Source organism: Nannospalax galili, unplaced genomic scaffold (assembly GCF_000622305.1).
Source record: "Nannospalax galili isolate Female #2095 unplaced genomic scaffold, S.galili_v1.0 scaffold1456, whole genome shotgun sequence".
Classification (NCBI taxonomy): domain Eukaryota; kingdom Metazoa; phylum Chordata; class Mammalia; order Rodentia; family Spalacidae; genus Nannospalax; species Nannospalax galili.
In genome coordinates this window covers 52,822-70,863 of record NW_008338658.1, presented here as the reverse complement: position 1 = coordinate 70,863, position 18,042 = coordinate 52,822, and the positions used below count along the sequence as shown (strand labels likewise).

Genomic DNA, 18,042 nt, shown 5'->3' with positions numbered 1-18,042 from the left:
CAAGAAGCAAGTTAGGAGAGAAAGGGGTTTATTTTAGTTCACAATTGCAGGTTACCGTCCATCATTGTAAGGAGGTAAAGGCAAGAGCAGAGAGAAATGAATGTGCACATGCTCACTTGCTTGCAGGAAGTTCAATTTTTTTTCTCTTTTCTCAGGACCCTCTACCTAGGGAATGGTGCTACCCACAGTGGGTTGGGTCTTCCCACATCAATTAACTCAATTAAGGTAGTCCCCCACAGACATGCCCACAGGCCAATCCACTGTAGGCAGTCTTCACTGAGATTTTTCTTCCCAGGCGATTCTACGTTGTGTCAAATTGACAGTTAAAGCTAACCAACACATATGGTTTCTGATTTCTTTTTTAAGTTTTATTTTTAGAGCTTCCCTGAGTCTGGGACCATATCCCACAGGATGGCTCAGTGCCTGTTCTGCCAGGTCACCGAACATTTTCTACATTAGTTTCTCAGCTTGTTATATCCGCACTACACGGTTCATGAAATAGATTAGGACCTTGAGTTTGCCTAATGCTTCTCTTCTATTCAGAGGCCTGGGCACAGTCCAAGCTTCCCTTCCATTTCCTTTGACCAATGGTTCGTCTCACCTTCATGAGGAAGTGTAACGAGCACCTTGCAGATCCAGACAGGCCCAGCTACCTCAGTGCCATCCCCAGACCCATGTGAACGTCACCTCTGTATTGCTGGGGTGGCCACAGTTCCTTCTATACCACAGGCATGGGTCCAAGTCCAGTAATTGTTTGGGCTGCCTTGGAGCCAGTGTGGCCTCTAAACTCCTTCTCTATTCCTGAGAATATTCTTTTTTTAATTCTTTAGAGATAAATTATGCATCTTCTTAAAAATGTCAAATTTCAGTTCATAGTGTCTATCTTCACAGTGGTAGAAAATCCAAATTTGTTCAGTCTTCCCTCTTACTAGAAGTTTCTAGCAAGTACTTGCTTAGAAAAATCTAGTGGCCCTTCAAGTTGCAAATTATGAAACCAACTGCACAGAACAGTATGTTTAAGCTATTACTATCCTCAAGAGATCTACTTTAGGAGATAGATTCATTCTACAACATTCTGTGATTCTAAAATACCGATCATGGACAATAATACAGAAGTGAGTGAGTTCATCCTACTAGGAATAACTGGTGTTCCAGAACTACAGATCCCTCTCTTTATACTGTTTGTAATCATCTCCCTCATCCCATTGGCTGGGAACCTGGGGATGACCATGTTGATTTTGCTGGACTCTCGTCTCCATACACTCGTGTACTTTTTCGTCAGCAACCTTTCCCTGGTAGACTTTCATAACTCTTCCACAGTCACTCTGAAAATTTTGGCTGGCTTGCTGATTGAGGACAAGGCCAACTCCTACAATGGGTGTGCTGCTCAGATGTTCTTTTTTGTATTCTTTGCCACTGTGGAAAGTTACCTCTTGACCTCAATGGTCTGTGACCACTATGTGGCAGTTTGCGAACCCCTGAGTTACTCTGCCATCATGACAACCAATGTATGTGCTTGTCTGGTGAAATGCTCTTATATTCTTGGTTTTCTGCCTGCTGCTACTGAAATTGGAGACTCATTTTATCTCCCTTTCTGCATGTCCAATGTGACCCATCACTTTTTCTGTGATATTCCAGCAGTCCTGGCCCAGACGTGTTCTGATAGGCATGTTAATGAGCTGATTATTTTCCTTATTTCAAGCTTTAACATCTTCTTGGCATACCTTCTTATCTTGATTTCCTATCTGTTCATATTCACTGCAGTTTTGAAGATGCACTCAGGTGAGAGACACCAGAAGGCTGTATCGATCTGTGTACCTCACCTCACTGCAGTCTTCCTATTTTGGGGACTTTCACTATCGTGCACTTGCAGCCCAGCTCCAGTCACTCCATGGACAATGACAAAATTACCTCTGTGTTCTACACCATGGTTATTCCCATGCTGAACCCTCTGGTCTACAGCGTGAGGAACAAAGAAGTGAAAGGTGCATTCAAGAAAGTTGTGGGGCTGGAGAGGAGGTGAAGCGTTTAGGAGCACTTGCTGCTTTTGCAGAGGATGCGGTTTTGGTTCGCAGTACTCAGTGGCTCACAACCATCTGTTACTCCACTTCTAGGGAACCCAATACCCCCCTTCTGGCCTCTGCAGACACCAGGTGTGTACATGTTGTACAGACGTATTTGCAGGCTTTAAAACTCATACCCATATAATATATGAATAAATAAACTTTAAAAATAAAATTGTTGAGAAAGGGAAAAAAAAAGAAAAAGAAAAAACTAGTGGCTTTTCCTTCTATGGGACTCAGGGAAAAGTGGCTTCCAAAAATTGATTGAAACTGAAAGGTATTTTGACTCACATCTATCATTTGGAAGGCTGGTTTCAAATTTCCCTGTAGTTATTTCCTGGGAAACTTCTTTGCTAGTCAGTTAAACAATTATTTCCACTGTTTAGAGAAGATAAATGACATGTCTGTTAAGGATCTTTTAAAAAAGATTTTTAAAAAATTTTTAATTTTTATGTGTGTGTGTGCATGTGTATGTGTGTGTATACATGTCCCTGCAGGTACGTGCAGAGGCCAGAAGGGGTGTTGGATCCCATGGAGCTGGAGTTATAGGGAGTTGTAAGCTGCCCGGTGTGGGTCCTCACTGGAGCCCTCCATAAGGATAGAAATCCTTCTTAACCTCTGCGCCATCTCTCCAGCCCCATTATAATAAATCTTTGAATCCTGAAAAGCTCATATCAAAACGCCAGTTTCTTTCTTCAGTGTCCTGTCTCCTTAATCCCTTGCTGCTGCCCTCACTGCAAGGGGCAGCATCTGTGTTGGTGATTTGGGGGTTGCTGCCCATGCTCAGATGCTGTGCCTTGCTTCTTGACTTTGGCTTTTGGCAGTTGCATTGCTTACTCACTGTGCATCATGAATTAGGAGCTTTATCTTGTCCTAGCTCCCACTCTCCCCTTCCTAGTCTTTCTCTGTCAGTGTAATTATGTTACTTTCTGTTATTTTATTGACTGCCTTAGATGATGCACTTAAATCTCTATTTCCTGTTCCAGTAACTTTATGCAGCATCTCAACTTCACTCAATATGAAATTAAGAAAAACATTAGTGGTTGCCCTCTCCCCACCCCCACCCCAGTTACACTTTGACATTTTGTTCGTCAAAGTTGGTCACATTTGCTTTTTCCCTGCTCAGTTCAGGTTGATACTAGGAATTGAAAATAAAATATCCTCGACATCATCATTTTACATCACTTTTACTCACAATTTAGGGCAACTGGTAGACCAAGATCATATGTATATCTCCATAGGAGTCTGAAGAAAAATGTCCAAAACTCAAATGTGTTCTCTTCTGTGATTCCCCGAAATCTGTTTCCCATTTGAATCATCACACATGTAGAGAATTTACTCTTCGTTTCACCTGGAGTTTCTGTTGCCTTTCTTTTTATCCCCTGCAACTCCCCCACCCCCACCCCAAATAGATGCTTTGTTTGTGTATTTGGGTTTACTTCAAGCATTTGTTCAGCACTTATTTGGCCAGGTGACTTTCTTGATTCTGAGAATAAAGATGGAAATGAAGCAGGCCCCAGTGTCTGTGCTTTTTGCAACTTTCATTCCTGCAGCTGGCAGTGAAGGCCTTGGTGAACAAAGGTAGGAGGCAAACATACATCGGAGGAGGAGGTGGTGTTGTGAGATGGGGAGTCAGGTCCATTAGGCAAGTGCCATGAGAATGGGAGTCTGAAGGCTTGAGAATGGCGATCAGTGAAGCCTTTCTTCAGATGATATATCAATTACTTGTCTTGCTGCTGCAACAAAAATAGCTTAAAGAAGGCAGAACATATGTTGGCTCACAGTTCCAGAGGATACAGTCTGTCGTAGTGGGGCAATCATGGCAGAGCTTGAGGCAGCCAGTCACGTTGCATTCGAGTCAGGAAGCAGAGAGAGATGAAAGATGTGCCCAGCTGGCTTTCTCCTTTTTACTCAGTCCAGGACCCCATCCCGAGTGGGTTTTCTCTCCTCAGTTAACCTAATCTAGTTAATCCTTCATAAAGGAGCACAGGAATTTGTTTTCATGGTGATCCTAAATCACATCAAGTTGACAAGGGAAATTTGCCATTGCAGATGTTGACTTTCATTGCTCTTGCAGGTTTTCTCTTGCTCACATCCTCATTTCTATAGGATGAGGGGAGTCTGTGTTCACCTGGGGTTGAAGCCTGGTTGGGGCCACATGACTGTCCTCTCATGCTGTTTCCCAATCCCTGGCCACTCTGCTTGCAGACTCTCCTGTCTGAGGGCTGAGGGAAAGGCAGGTGTCTGCAATCTGGCCCTCACCTCTGCATCTGTGGAGTAGGGACACAGAGTGCCTTTCCATGTCTTCTGTTGGAACTCAGTAAAGCTTTCACTAAAATAGGTTCAGCCATGACCAAACTGATAGTTTTCTGAGGCAGCAGGGTAGGATGAGGCTAGCAATTTCAGTGTGGCATCAAATTCCCATAAAGCTCTGTTCATTTCTCCTTTCATGATCAGAAGCACAGTCCCAGTGCCAGGAAGGATTTAGAGCCAGCTTCATGAATATCACAAAGAGTGGGCATTATGGGTTCCAGAAGTTTCTTTCAGATGATAATGATTTCTTTCAAGGAAAGAAGAGACAGGATGAGGTTATCATGAACGGCTTATCTTTTATTTGGTACTTTCTACACCCTCAAAGTTTTGTTTAATAAACATGGCTAATTTTATTATCAGAGAAAATTCTTTTTTAAACAAAAACACTAGATTGGATTAAACAAAAAATATTAGATTTGGACACTAGATTTGGATAAATAAGAGATTTGTGTGTATGAGCCTTTGTTATTTAAAAGCACATCAGATGGAGTGTGAATTTAACATCATGCTTAGGGCAAGTTACTTTTGGCCATTTTCCCCACAAAGCTACAGACAGTATGTAACAAGAGAAAGGAAATCGACTTCTTTTAGTCCCCCTTCCCTCCCCTTCCTCCTCTCCCTCCTTCTTCCTCTTCCTCCTCCTCTCTCCCCTCATTCTCCTCTGCGTCCTCCTCTTTCTACATTTGTTTAGTGGACAAATCACACTGTGCAAATGGCACTGGTGGATAGAGAGAGATGGCTCAGCAGTTAAGAACATGTACTGCTCTTGTAGAGTAGCCAAGTTTAGTTCCCAGTACCCATGTGGGTGACTTACAACTTACAAGTACCTATAACTCCAGCCCCATGGGGTCTGACACTCTCTTCTGGCCTCCGTGAGCACCTGTACACACGTGCACCTACCCGCCCCCCCCATAGACAAATAATTAAAAAGAAAATAAATCCTTTTTAAAATTGCCATTTGAAATCCAAGCTTGGCCTTTTTGCATCAGCAGATGTGGATACAGATATGGAAGAGAATGGGCCTGGCTCATCCCCACCCCAGCACGTTGAGTGTTTGGGGAACTTCTCCATGCAGCAGTGGGCTTGAGTACTATTAATACATCTGTGCAGTGATAAGAGAGAGCTTGGCAGAGCAGAACCGAGACCAGGGCAGGGCAGGGCCACACCTGGGTCACTAGGGTGGACACCCTCCATCTGAGTGCCACATGGAGATCCATCCTGTTAGGCCTCAGTAAGCACTGTTTGTGTGTGGGTGGGTGTGTTTGCAATACATATCTGTGTATGTGTTCATGTGTGTACAGGCGTATGCATGTAGAAGACAGAGATTGGCAGCTGTCTTCCATCATTTCTCTCCACTTATTGTTTGCGGTAAGGTCCCTCACTGAGCTTGGGTCTCACTGATTCAGCCAGACTGGCTGGCCACCAAGCCCCATGGATCCACCTGTCTTTGCCTCCCCAGCACTAGGATTACAGGCATGTGCCCAAGCACCCAGCTTTTTACATAGGTGCTGGGTATCCAAACTCAGGTCCTTATGTTTGCACAGCAAGCACTTTGCCAATCCATCTTTCCAGTCCCTCAGCAAACATTTTTCTGCATAGATACATCAGCAATCTTTAAAAAATTTTTATTATTTTTATTTTATGTGTATGCATGTATTGCCTGCATGTTAAGTACGTGCACCTGTGTCATGCAATACCCGCAGAGGTCAGAAGAGGCTGTCGGATCCCCCGGGACTGAAGTTACGGACAGTTGTTAGCTGCCATGTGGGTGCTGGGATTTGAGCCCAGGTCTTCTGCAAGAACAACCAGTGTTCTTAACCACTGAGCTATCTCTCCAGCCCCATATCAGCAATCTTTAAGGTATTGGGAGGACTTGCAGGGGACAAAGGTGCTCTTGAGGCCATAGTTAGTTTTGGAAGCACTTGAGTAAACAGAGTTAAGCAGCCATCTAGTCCTAAGTCCTCCCAGCCTCTGAGATGTTCTGGTGGATGCCTGTGGGATCTTCCTTGGTGACAACGTGCTTGTCAGAAGAGAGGGCAGAGGACTCTCAGTACAGGTGTGTTCAAGGAGCTCAAATTTGGGGAAAAGCAACTCATCTAAGCTTCCTCATTTTAAAGGCAAAAGAGCCCTTTGGATTGATAGAAAGAGGTGACACTTTAGAGTCTGAAAACAGGTTGGGATTCTGCCTTCTCTCACCCCAAAATAAAAAACCTGCTATAATGTAGAGCCAGCCTTGGACATCCGCTTGCCCATCTGGGCAAGGAGAGGGTTGTGGCCATGACCTCTGATTCTTATTCAGCATGTGGTCCAGTAGCTAGAACAATAGGAAAAAAAAATCAACAAATGACAACTTCTAAGATCATAATTAGAAAACTGTACCCTGAACAGTACCACCAGGTCACCCAAGTGAGGGGCAGAATGGAGAGGTCCCTGGATTTCTCATTCCAAACCGACATTCTCTGTACTGTGCTAGCTGACTGTTAATGGAAGTTGTACTTGGATGTGTTTCTTTCATAAGTGGAACAAATCCAATAGAAGTTGCCAGATGTTTCTGCTTTTCAGAAGAATGAAATTAATGGTTGTGTATCAAGATTCAAAGCTAAGATTTAAAGACTGATTGCTGAGCATGAACAGCCATAAAAATGTATAGATTGGTATTTCAGCATTCCAAGCAGCACAAATCACTATTTGGTCACATCTGGTCTCCATCAGGTCTGAAGCGTTACATAAATACATGCACAGTTTATAGGGAGAGGAGGCTGCATGGTGAAGGGCTAGGCTTTGTTCTGTTTAAGCTTTGCAGTTGGCTGCCTGACAGCCCCAGGCTATGCCTTCCTAAGGGAGAGAGCTCTTTGCTCCTCCAGTGTATCTGGTCCAGGGATACCACGCTTACCTGTCCATTCCAGCAGCCCCTACTCATATCCATACACCTGTGTGTTCTTCTGTCTAATAGGAATATACAATTGCAGATACCAGGTAGAGTTCAGTTTAGAAGTCAGGGTATAATGCTTCTGTGACCTGTATATTCTATCTATCCATTTCTATCCATCCATCTACCTATCTGTGAATCCATTCAACTATCTGTTCATCCTCTGTCCATCTGTCCATTCATTCATTCATTCATCCATCCATCCTCCCATCCCATCAATCCATCTATCCATTTATCCATCCATCCACACAGACCTATTCATTCATTCATACATCCATCCACCAGTCTTCCTTCCATTTTTCTGTCCATCCACACATACACCTATCTATCCATTATCCATCTACCCATTCATCTATCCATCAACATAGACCTATCCTATTATCCATCTACCTATCCACACGTGCATTCATCAGTTGTTTCTCATCCTTCTGTCCATCCACATTTCCATCCATTCATCCTTTCTTCCACATCCTCATCCCCTTCCATACACCAGCTCAGTGAATTCCATCCTAGCGTGTGCAAAGTGCTGTTAAAGGCACAGGGAATCCAGGGGCAAACAGCTCAGCCATGAGACTGACCCTTGTGCACTTCTACAGAGAAAGATGGACATTAAACACAATGATTCAATGGCCACGCTGACAAGTTATCGAATGATTACAGTGTACCAAGAGTGTGCTACTGGAGATGCCACCTAACCAGAGGTCTAGCAAAGGCTTTCTTGAGTGCGTAAGGTGAGCAGGGGCCTCTTCAGGCCAGGCTGCAGCCCCCTGTGCCTACTGCACCTGCTGTAGGGCTATTCTGTTTTCTCCCAGTTTCAAGGTTGACTCTTCCTGATGGCATGGCTTCCCAAACAAGGCGGGCTATCGCTTCTCTAGGCAGAAGCCTTACAGCTTTCCCAGCACTAAGTCTAACTCAGGGTCTGAAGTTCAGGAAGAAGTATCTCTTTAGCCACAATGACAATGATAGGGAAGACCTGGGTACTTGCACTGGGTACTTGCACATTACGCTCTGAGACTCCTTCCTGGCCAGGGAATGGTGATGTGAGAGGGTGTCATGGGCAAATCCTCCCTGCCTCCCCCCACTGTATCCCAAGCTTCTGACCACACCATTGCATGTGGGTTGCTTTGCAAAAGGAACAAACCACCACAAATCTTCTTTCTTGCTACCTTTGGGGACACTCACTTGCATGGAGTGTTTCATCTCCTGTTCCTGTGTGGTCAACCTGACTCAGGTGAGAAGCAGGAGGCAAATATCTCTCTGCCCTGGCCCCCAGAGAGTAGAATATACAGGGTCCCTCTGTGCTCAGCTGCTTGCTTTCTGAGGAGCCTGGCTGTGGACAGGCAGGCTGGGGGACAGTGGGGCCAGGCCTTTGTTCTCAGGGGCTTGGTCATAATTACATACCAAAAGTAATTACACTGGTCTTGTTTTTGCTGTCCACGGTCGTGCCTAGATCTCAGGAATGGGGACTTTGGTTTTGCACTAGGGTATAATTTCTTTGTAGGGACAGCATTTTATGCGAATCCCAAACTGGCTACCTGCAGCATGGCCACTCATTTCCTGTGATGTAGAGTAGCAATTACACAGCTAGAGGGTGGCTTCGGGTGGATTTGATCTCTGTGACATGTACTTTGGGAGGTAGAAGACAGGTCCTCTGTTTCTGAAGGCAACTCTCAAGATAATTATGCCAGTTTCCTCCAAGGAGCGTCTGCAGGGAAGAGAAGCCAGTGCCAGGCTGAGGATGTAGCTTACCCAGTAGGGAGGGTTCTTGCTTGGTGTGTACAAAGCCCTGGGTTGTACTCCCAGCACTACCTAAACCCAATATAGTGATGCACATCTGGCATCCCAGCACTCAGCAGATGAAGGCAGGAAAATTAGAAATTTGAGGTCGTCTTTGGCTACATAGGGAGTTAGAGGCAAGCCTACCCATTTTTTAAAAAAGAACAAAGGCTACTATGTGCTTCCAAGACGAGTCAGTGGCCAGCAGGAGGTATATGAAGGGCAAAGGCCTTCCCACATGGTAGTTTTGTTGTGGGAAAGTTGGGACTTGAGCACAGCTGGTTTTTGGGAGTTTTTGTTGTTGTTGTTTGTTTTGTTTTTGTTTTTTTAGCTTAAAAGGTACTACTTCCATTGCACCACCACAATGAGACATGGGTTAGTGTGGGTAAACTGATCCTCAAGACCAATTGGCTATGCTGGGTGGGATGAGAAGTTCTATGGTCCTTGTGGGATACCTCAGAAACTAAGAGAGGTGAGATGCTTCCCTCTCCCATCTTTACTAAAGTATGATTGGTAAATAAGGCTGGGTGTGGTGATGCACACCTGCAACTCAGATCTAGGGAGGTAGAGGCAGAAAAATCATGAGTTCAAGGTCAGCCTGGGTTATATAATGAGTTCTAGGGCAACCTGGGCCACAGAGTGAGACCCAGTCTCAATAAGCAACAGCAAACCCAAACCAAACCAAAATTTACAAAATGGAATATATTAACAGTGTTAATTATTGTGAAGTGATTCCCACAGTAAAGTAGATAAACACATTCATTGCCTCATAGAGTCATCATTTGTGTGCATGAAAACTTATAAATGCATGATGTGGTGGCATGTCCTGGGCTCTTGGGTACCTAAAGCAGGAAGATCCCTTGAGCCCAAGACTTGAAGTTAGCCTGGACAATGTATTGGGACACTATCTAAAAAAGAAAAACACAAATAAACAGCCAAAAGAGCCATATTTCTAACACATACCAAACATACAAAACAGTGTTATTAATTACTATGTAGTACAACAGATATCTGGAAATTTTATCCATTTTAAAATTAATTGATTTGCTGATAGAAATAAATATAATTATACCTTCCATACTAGGGAAACAAGGGCTAAGCAAATAGAATTAACGGGAAGGGCTGGGAAGACGGCTCAGCAGTTCCGAACACTTGCTGCTTTTACAGAGGGCTCAAGTTCAGTTCCCATCTACGCAGTTCACAATCACCTGTAACTCCAGTTCTAGGGAATCTGACACCTTCTTCTGGCCTCTACAGGTACCCACACATGCATACATATACACACAGAGACATACAAACATGCACATAAATAAAAATAAATATCTAAAAATATACAGTTAATGAAAATAATGTACATGTTTTATATAGCAAAATATATATTTATGGAGAAACACCTCCAATTCTATCTATGGTTGCCTTCAGTTTCAGACTGTGGAGTTTGTTACTTGTTTTCCTATAAGTGTATTTTAACTTTCTAAATCTTCTGATTTTTATAATTAAAATATCATTAAATATTGGCATTTCAAATTTTAAAATAATGGATTAATAAATTATTGTATACATTGCTTTTTCTGTCTTATCACAGTTTTACATGAACAAGCCAGAAGCTTCTGATTGTCTCCCTCTTGTACCCTTACTTTCTCTCCACATAAGCAACAGAGCTCCTTCGTCTCACACTGGAACATCTGAGCCCCTTGACTGCAATTTCCCCCCTTTCCTAGACTCCCCCCAAGGAGTATCATTCAGCTTTAAAGCTGGTTCCTGACATTCCTGACAACATGGATGACTATGGACGGCAACTTGCAAAGTGAAACACATCAGGCCCAGGCTGGGGAGATGGCTCAGCTGGTAAAGTACTTTTTGTGCAAGTGTGAGAACCCAGCTTCTGGTCTCCAGCACCCATGTAAAAAGCTGGCCTGGTGGTGCCAGACTCTAATTCTAGTGCTGAAGAGGCAGAGACAAAAGACTCCCTGGAGCTCACTGGCCAGGGAGTCTTGCTAAATTGATGAGCTGTCTCAAAAATAGTGGAAAGCAATAAGGGACAATACCTGACATTGACCTCTAGACTCAGTGCACATCAGCACACATACACAAGCATGCCACACACACACATACTCACACGCACACGCACACACACTCAACAGTCGTGTCTGACACAGAAAGACAAATTCTGCAGGACTGACTTCTCTATAGTCAGAGCCAAGAGATGCCTTTTACCCAGCCCTTCTCTTTGAAACCTGAGCCTGGCAGGGCAGTCTGCAGGGCGCTGTGTGGAGAAGGTTCCTGGCTGACGGCCTGCCTCTGTGGTCTTTCCTGCGTCCCTGCTTACCAGACTTGTTTGTTTTGTTTTCAGTCTTGTTGTATAAAGAATAACCAGTCAGGGAGAGCAATGTCCCCTGTAATTGTTGGAATTGTTGGGATGGGTGGTTCTCTTATCCTTTTCTATAAAGCAGAAGGACCAGTGACCTGAAATACTGAGAGCAGGGCCCTCAGGGAATGGCAGGCTGGCCATTCCCACAACTGCATCCATGTCATGTTCAGGAAATTCCAGTCCTGTTTCCCTCCCAAATTAAAATGTCAGCTCTAAGCAAAAGATTTTCTTTAACCCCAGGTGCCTGCTTGCTCGTAGCCCCCTTCTTCCTCCTTCCCATCCTCCCTCTCTCCCTCCCTCCCTGCCTCCCTCCCTCCTCCTCCTCCTCCTCCTCCTCCCTCCCTCCCTCCCTCTCTTCCTCCCTTCCTGAATAATAGATCTCTTTATTCCTTTGTATTTGATTAAGTTTTTAGCTAAAAAAGCAATGGATTCCATTATAGCACTTTCACACATAATGTATTATTAGACTCGCAGAAGATGGAGAGCCTTGCTTAGCTGTTGATTTTAGCAGAAATGTTTTCAGTTTTTCCCCATTTAGAAAAATCTTGGCTATAATTTTATATATGGCCTTTATTATGTTGCGGTACATTCTTCAGATTCTTACTTTTTTTGGATTTTATTATGAAGCAGTGTTGAACTTTTGTCAAAGACTTTTTCTGTATCTACTGATGTGATCATATGATTTCTGTCTTTAAGTCTGTTATATTTAGGATGGCAGAAAAAGGGAGTTTAAAGTTAAGAAATAAGAGCCAGAGCCAGACCTGCTACAGGCAAGGAATGTGTCCTCTTTACTCCAAGAATACAGCAAAAGGCCGAAAAACTTTCTGAGGAATGAGGGCGTCCACATTGAAGGGAGGGCGGTTTCTACTTTTATAGGACCACTGCTGCGCACAGCTGCAAGAGTTAACTCCCTCCCAGGGTCTGGTGTCCTTGAGGATCTCTCTCCCAAGATTATTCATTCAGGCAGGTGAGCTACCTCAGGGCACTAAAGGCTGGCTCCATAAAGTCTCCCTCAGTTCAGCAGTGAACAGTTAATAAGGCTTGAGCCAGGCCAGTCTACCAATTTAGGGCCAGTTAGCCACTTTAAGGAATTTATGGCTCTTCTGCAATTCATACATTCTACCAAATTCTATTTATGTGCTATATCACATGTGAGGTATCACATTGGTTAAGCCATCCTTGCATTCTTGGAATAAAATAAAGTTGTTCCATGTATATGATTTTAATGCAGTTTGAATTCAGTTAGCATTTTATTGAGAATTTTGGTATCTATATTCATCAAGGGCATTGGTCTACAGTTTCCTTGTTTTTTTTGTGTGTGTGCGTGTGTGCATGTCTGTGTGTCTGTGTCTGTCTGTGTGTCTGTGTCCTCATCTATCTTTGGTATCAGAGTAATACTGACTTCACAGAATGGGGTTGGCAGTGTTCTTTTCAAAATTTTTTTATTGAATTTTTGTAATTTTCATACAATATATTCTGATCATATTTAGGTTACCTCTCCTATCTGCACCTCCTCTACTGCCCCTGCCCAATTTAATGTACTATATTACCTATATAATAATGTCTATGGAGTCTAATTTGTGTCCCCAAATGCCCTTCAGTGTGGGTTCATCAGCTGGAATCTAACCTACCAAGAGTCACATCCTTGAAAGAGACTGAGTATTCCCCTCCTAGCAGCTATTGGTTTCTAGTAGTTCCTCAGGTATGTTGAGGTTTCTTACCTATTTCCCCATGTCTATGCTGGGATTTTCTTTGATTTGAGGTTACAAGGGTCTTGTGTATGCTGTGACCATTGCTGTGAGTTCATATGAGTAACTGACCAGCTAACTAGAAAACTTTAGTTCCTTGTGATCATCTACCACCACTGGCTCTTACAATCTCTCTTCCCATCTTCTATAATGATCCCTTGGGAGGCACAAGTTAGATATGGCTGTCCTATTCATGGATGAGCACACAGTAGCCTCCTGTTCTCTGCACAATGGCCAGTTGTGAGTTTCTGAGTTAATCACCATCTGTTGCATAAGGAAACTTCTCTGGTGAGAACTGAGAGATATATTAATCTATGGTCATAACAATAAGTCATTAGGAATCAGTTTGATACAACTAATTAGTAGAAAATTAGTCTTAGGTTCTCCTCTGTGTCCTGTGACTTGCCTAGCCTCAGTTTCCTAGGCCTGATATCAATGTCAGGCACAGGCCCATTTCTGTGAAGCAAGCCTTAAATCATTAGAAAGTGGTTGGTTACTCCCATATTATTCATGTCACTATCGCACTGGTGGGTATATTTTGCCAGGCCAGCTGTTGTAGTTTATAGGAGTCACAGCTGGGTAAAGTTGATGATCATTTTTTTTTCTTCCAGTAGCATGTATAGATAGCAACTTCTAGCACTTTGAAAGCTACTCAGAACACATGAGCCTTTGCAAACATTGATTAATGCTATTTTCCTTTCTATTTTATGGAACAGCTTGAGAAGCACTTGGTGTTAACTCTTCTTAAATGTTCAGTAGAGTTTGAACATGATTCTGTCTGGTTCTGTGATGTTCTTTGTTGAGAGTCTTGTCTAGGAATTTATCCATTTCTATCCTATTTTTGAGTGTTTTTGGAATATAAGTTTTAAATCAATTAACTTGTTTATGTATGTGTGGTATATGTGTGTGTGATGGGTGTGCATGTGCTTGCTCATGTGTGCAGAGGCCTGACAAGGATGTCGACTGTCCTCCTCTTTCACTTTCTACTATTCCTTTAAAACAGGGTCTTTCCTTGAACCTGGATCTCACTGTTTTTTGTTTTTTGTTTTTTTGTTTTTTGGGGGGGCTCAACTGGCAGCCTGCAAGTCCTAGCAATCATCCTGTCACCACCTCCAACAGCGTTGGGGTTACAGGGGCACACCAGACCACACCAGCTTGTTATATGGAGACTAGGATCTGAACTGAGGTCCTATGGTTGTACAGCAATCTCTCTTACCACTGAGCCTCTCCCTAGGCCCTAGAATATAAATTTTAAAGAAATTCTCTAGTGAGTCTCTGTATTTCATTGGCATCTGCTTCCCCCACCTAAGGTTTATTTGTTTAATATGTATGTGTGTTTGCCTATATGTGCTTACTTATACCAAATGTTTATATGAGCCCTTGGAGGCCAGAAGAGGGTGTTGAATTGTTGGATACCCTGGAACTGGAGTTACACTGGTTGCGAGCTGCCATGTGAGTGCTAGGAACCAAACCCATCTTTTGCAAAATCAGTAAGGGCTGGTAACCACTGAGCCATCTCCCTAGCCCCTTGATACCTGTTTTAACATCCTCTTTTTAAATTATTTTATTTATTATTTTTATTTTATGTGTATGCATGTATTGCCTGCATCTATGTGAATGCACCAGTGTCATGCAGTGCCAAGGAGGTCAGAAGAGGGCTTTGGATTCCCCTGGAACTGGAGTTAAGGACAGTTCGTAGCCACCATGTGGGTGCTGGGACTCAAACCCGGGTCCTCTGCAAGAGTCAGTGCTCTTAACCACTGAGCCATCTCTCCAGCCCAACACCCTCTTTTAAACTTCTAGTTTCATCTTTCTTTCAGTTAGTTTTAGTCTAAGTGTTTGCTGATCTTGTTCGTATTTTCAAAGAATCAACATTTTGTTTGATTCTATGTGTTGTTGGGTCTCCATTTCATTAATATCTTGCCTGATTGTTATTTGTTGCTGTCTACTGCATTATGTTTGGCTTATTTTTGTTTTTCTAAACCCTGAGGTGCATCATTAGGTTATGTATTTGAAGATTAATTTTTTAAACGTAAGTACTTATAGCTATGAACTTCCCTGTTGGAACTGCCTTACCTATATTCTAAAGGTTCCAATAAACTATGCTTTCATTTACATTTGGTTCTAGGAACTGATTTAATAATGACATGTTGGCCAGTCAAGACTGTAATAGCCAGTCTCCAATTATTTATATAATTTCTTTTGTTGATTTCTAGTTTTTTTTTTCTCCACCATAATCTGAAAAGATACTATTTTGATGCTTTTGTGTTTCTTAAGGCTTGTTTTGTGATATACAGTGTGATCTATTTTAGAGAAGGTTCTGTGGACTGCTGAAAAGAATGTGTATTCTGATTCTGTTGGGTGGCTATTTATCTGTTAAACTCTTTTGATCTATACTGTAATTTGGTTCTGAATTAGTGTGATGATTTGCAGTTTTTTGGGTTTCTTTTTTGTCTTTTTGAGACAGGGTCTCCCTGTAGCCTGAGCTGTCCTGGAACTCACTATGTAGACAAGACTGGCCTTGCACTCCCAGAGATCTGCCTGCCTCTGCCTCCCAAGTGCTGGGACTACAGTTTTGATGACCTCTGTGAAGAAGATGAGAGTGGTATACTGAACTCACTATTATTGTGATCAGGACCCATGTGACATGGCTGTTAGTGTTGTTTTCATGAAGTTGTGAGTCCTAATGTCCAGTGCATTTGCAATTACAATTATTACACCTTCTTGATGATTTATTCCCTTTATCACTATGTAGTGGCCTTCTTTATTTCTTCTAATTTTGATTTGAAGTCTGCTTTATCCAATATCAGCATAGCTATACCAGTTTGCTTTTGTTTCTTGATAAGTTGACATCTATCCTTCATCTTTCAGTCTATTGGTGTCTTTTCCGGTGATCTGTGTTTCTTATAGGTATTTAGAAGGTAAAAACTCAACCTGACTGTGGTACTTAGGGGAGCAGCCTTGGGAAGGTAACTGGGATTAGATAAACCCATTAGAGTAGAGATCAGAAGGGGCATTCACAAACACATGCATATTCCCTTTTCATGTGATGCCCTGAGCCACCTTGGGACTCCACCAGCACGCAGATATCAGATATAGCCCTTGATTTTGGATCAGCTGTATAATTTACCTAATTTGTGCAACTTGGTTTTTAGCAACAAAAAAACTGGACTAATCCACTTGAAGTGGGCATTATGTATTCTGAAGTTGTTTGCAAATCTTCTGCATTCTTACCATTGAGAGGTGAAGCCTGAAAGCCCTTCCCCCCTAGTCTAAATCAAATTTACTGACTTGTTTCTGACAAACAGAAGGTAACTTTTGAGTACTCACATCTGAAATATATTGGGTAGGGTGTCTCTGAACTCTGCTGGTTTTCTTGCCTGTGCAGAACTTTTCTAGTTGAACATATTCCTATTTGTCTACTTTGCCTTTGTGGCCTGTGTTTTGGGGGTCTTTCTTAACCAAATGATTTTTACTTAAACCATATATTGAAGTGCTTCCCCTATGTTTTCTTCTAGTAGTTTCATCATTTGTGGAAGTTAATATTACAGTTGATCACATAGAAGATTATTAGATATAATGATTATTAGAGGCTGAGAAGGGGAGGGGAGGGGATAAAAGACGCTGGGTACCAAATGCCAAAGCATAGTTATATTGAAGGAATACCTTATGGTGTTTGGTAAGAATGGAGTGGCTACAGTTTGCAACAATTCATTATATGGAAAAACCAGAGGAGAAGAGCTTGGGGGTCTCAAGAATAAAGAAACCACAAGGACATGAGAACAGTAACTATGCTGATTTGATTCTTACTGTATACTGTATTTTGTATGCCATAAATAAGCACAAATATTGTATATCAACAAATTTACAAAAGACTGAAAACCTTGGAGTTCAGCCACCATGATTATGAGGAAGCACAGTGCACATGAGGTGGCCACATAAAGGTTGTTTTTCCAGCCAAGGTCTCAGATGACTTCAACTTGTGCTGTCCACATACTTCAGGGTGTGGGGCCATCCGCTGGAGTGTGGTTGACCTACCAGGAGCCACATCCTTTAAAAAAAATTGACTCTCCCTCTCTCAGAAGCCATCAACTGTCCATAGTTCCTCAGCTAGAGATGGGGGATCAGGAACCCCTTTTGAGCCATTCCAATCCCCATTCTATGCTAGAATGTTGACCGGCCTGATCCTTTTCATGTCTTGTGCAGGCAACTACAGCTACTCCAAGTTCATGAGTGTAGCAGTCCTATCATGTCCAGATGACACTTTTTTGCTCCAGTCCTCCCCAACCTCTGGCTCTTATAATCTTTCCACCCCCTTCTTTGGTGATGGTCCCCGAGGTTTGGCAAGAGGGTACAATATAGATATCCCATTTGTGGCTGAACACTTCACAGTCACTTGTTCTTTGTACTTTGATCAGTTTCCAGCTTCTCCATTAACTGCCATTCACTGCACAAAGAAACTTCTCTAATGACATCTGAGGTATAGAAATAAGAATTTAGATGACAGTTTGATACTATGTCCATTTAGCAAAATAATGGTAATAGGCTTACCCCTGGGGCCTATGAGCTCCCCAATCACGGGTTCTTGACCAGATTTGCAATTCCAAGCATGAATTTCCTTCAGTGGATTGCACTTTAAATCCAATTAGAAAGTGGTTAACTGCACAATATTCATGCTCTATTGCACCTATGAGCATATGTTATCATTCTGGTCATTACTGAAGTTCACAGGGTTCACAATTGGGTAAGGCTGTTGATTGGTTTTTTTCTCCAAGAAACTTGCAAAGAACCTTCCAGTACTATGAGAACTAGCCTGCAGGGAGGAAGCTTCTTAGTAGGTGG

General features: G+C 42.7%; 1 pseudogene; it reads left to right on the top strand.

The window, feature by feature from the left end:
• The first annotated feature begins 1,097 nt into the window (after positions 1–1,097).
• Positions 1,098–2,023, top strand: LOC115070400 (annotated as a pseudogene).
• The last annotated feature ends 16,019 nt before the right edge of the window (positions 2,024–18,042 follow it).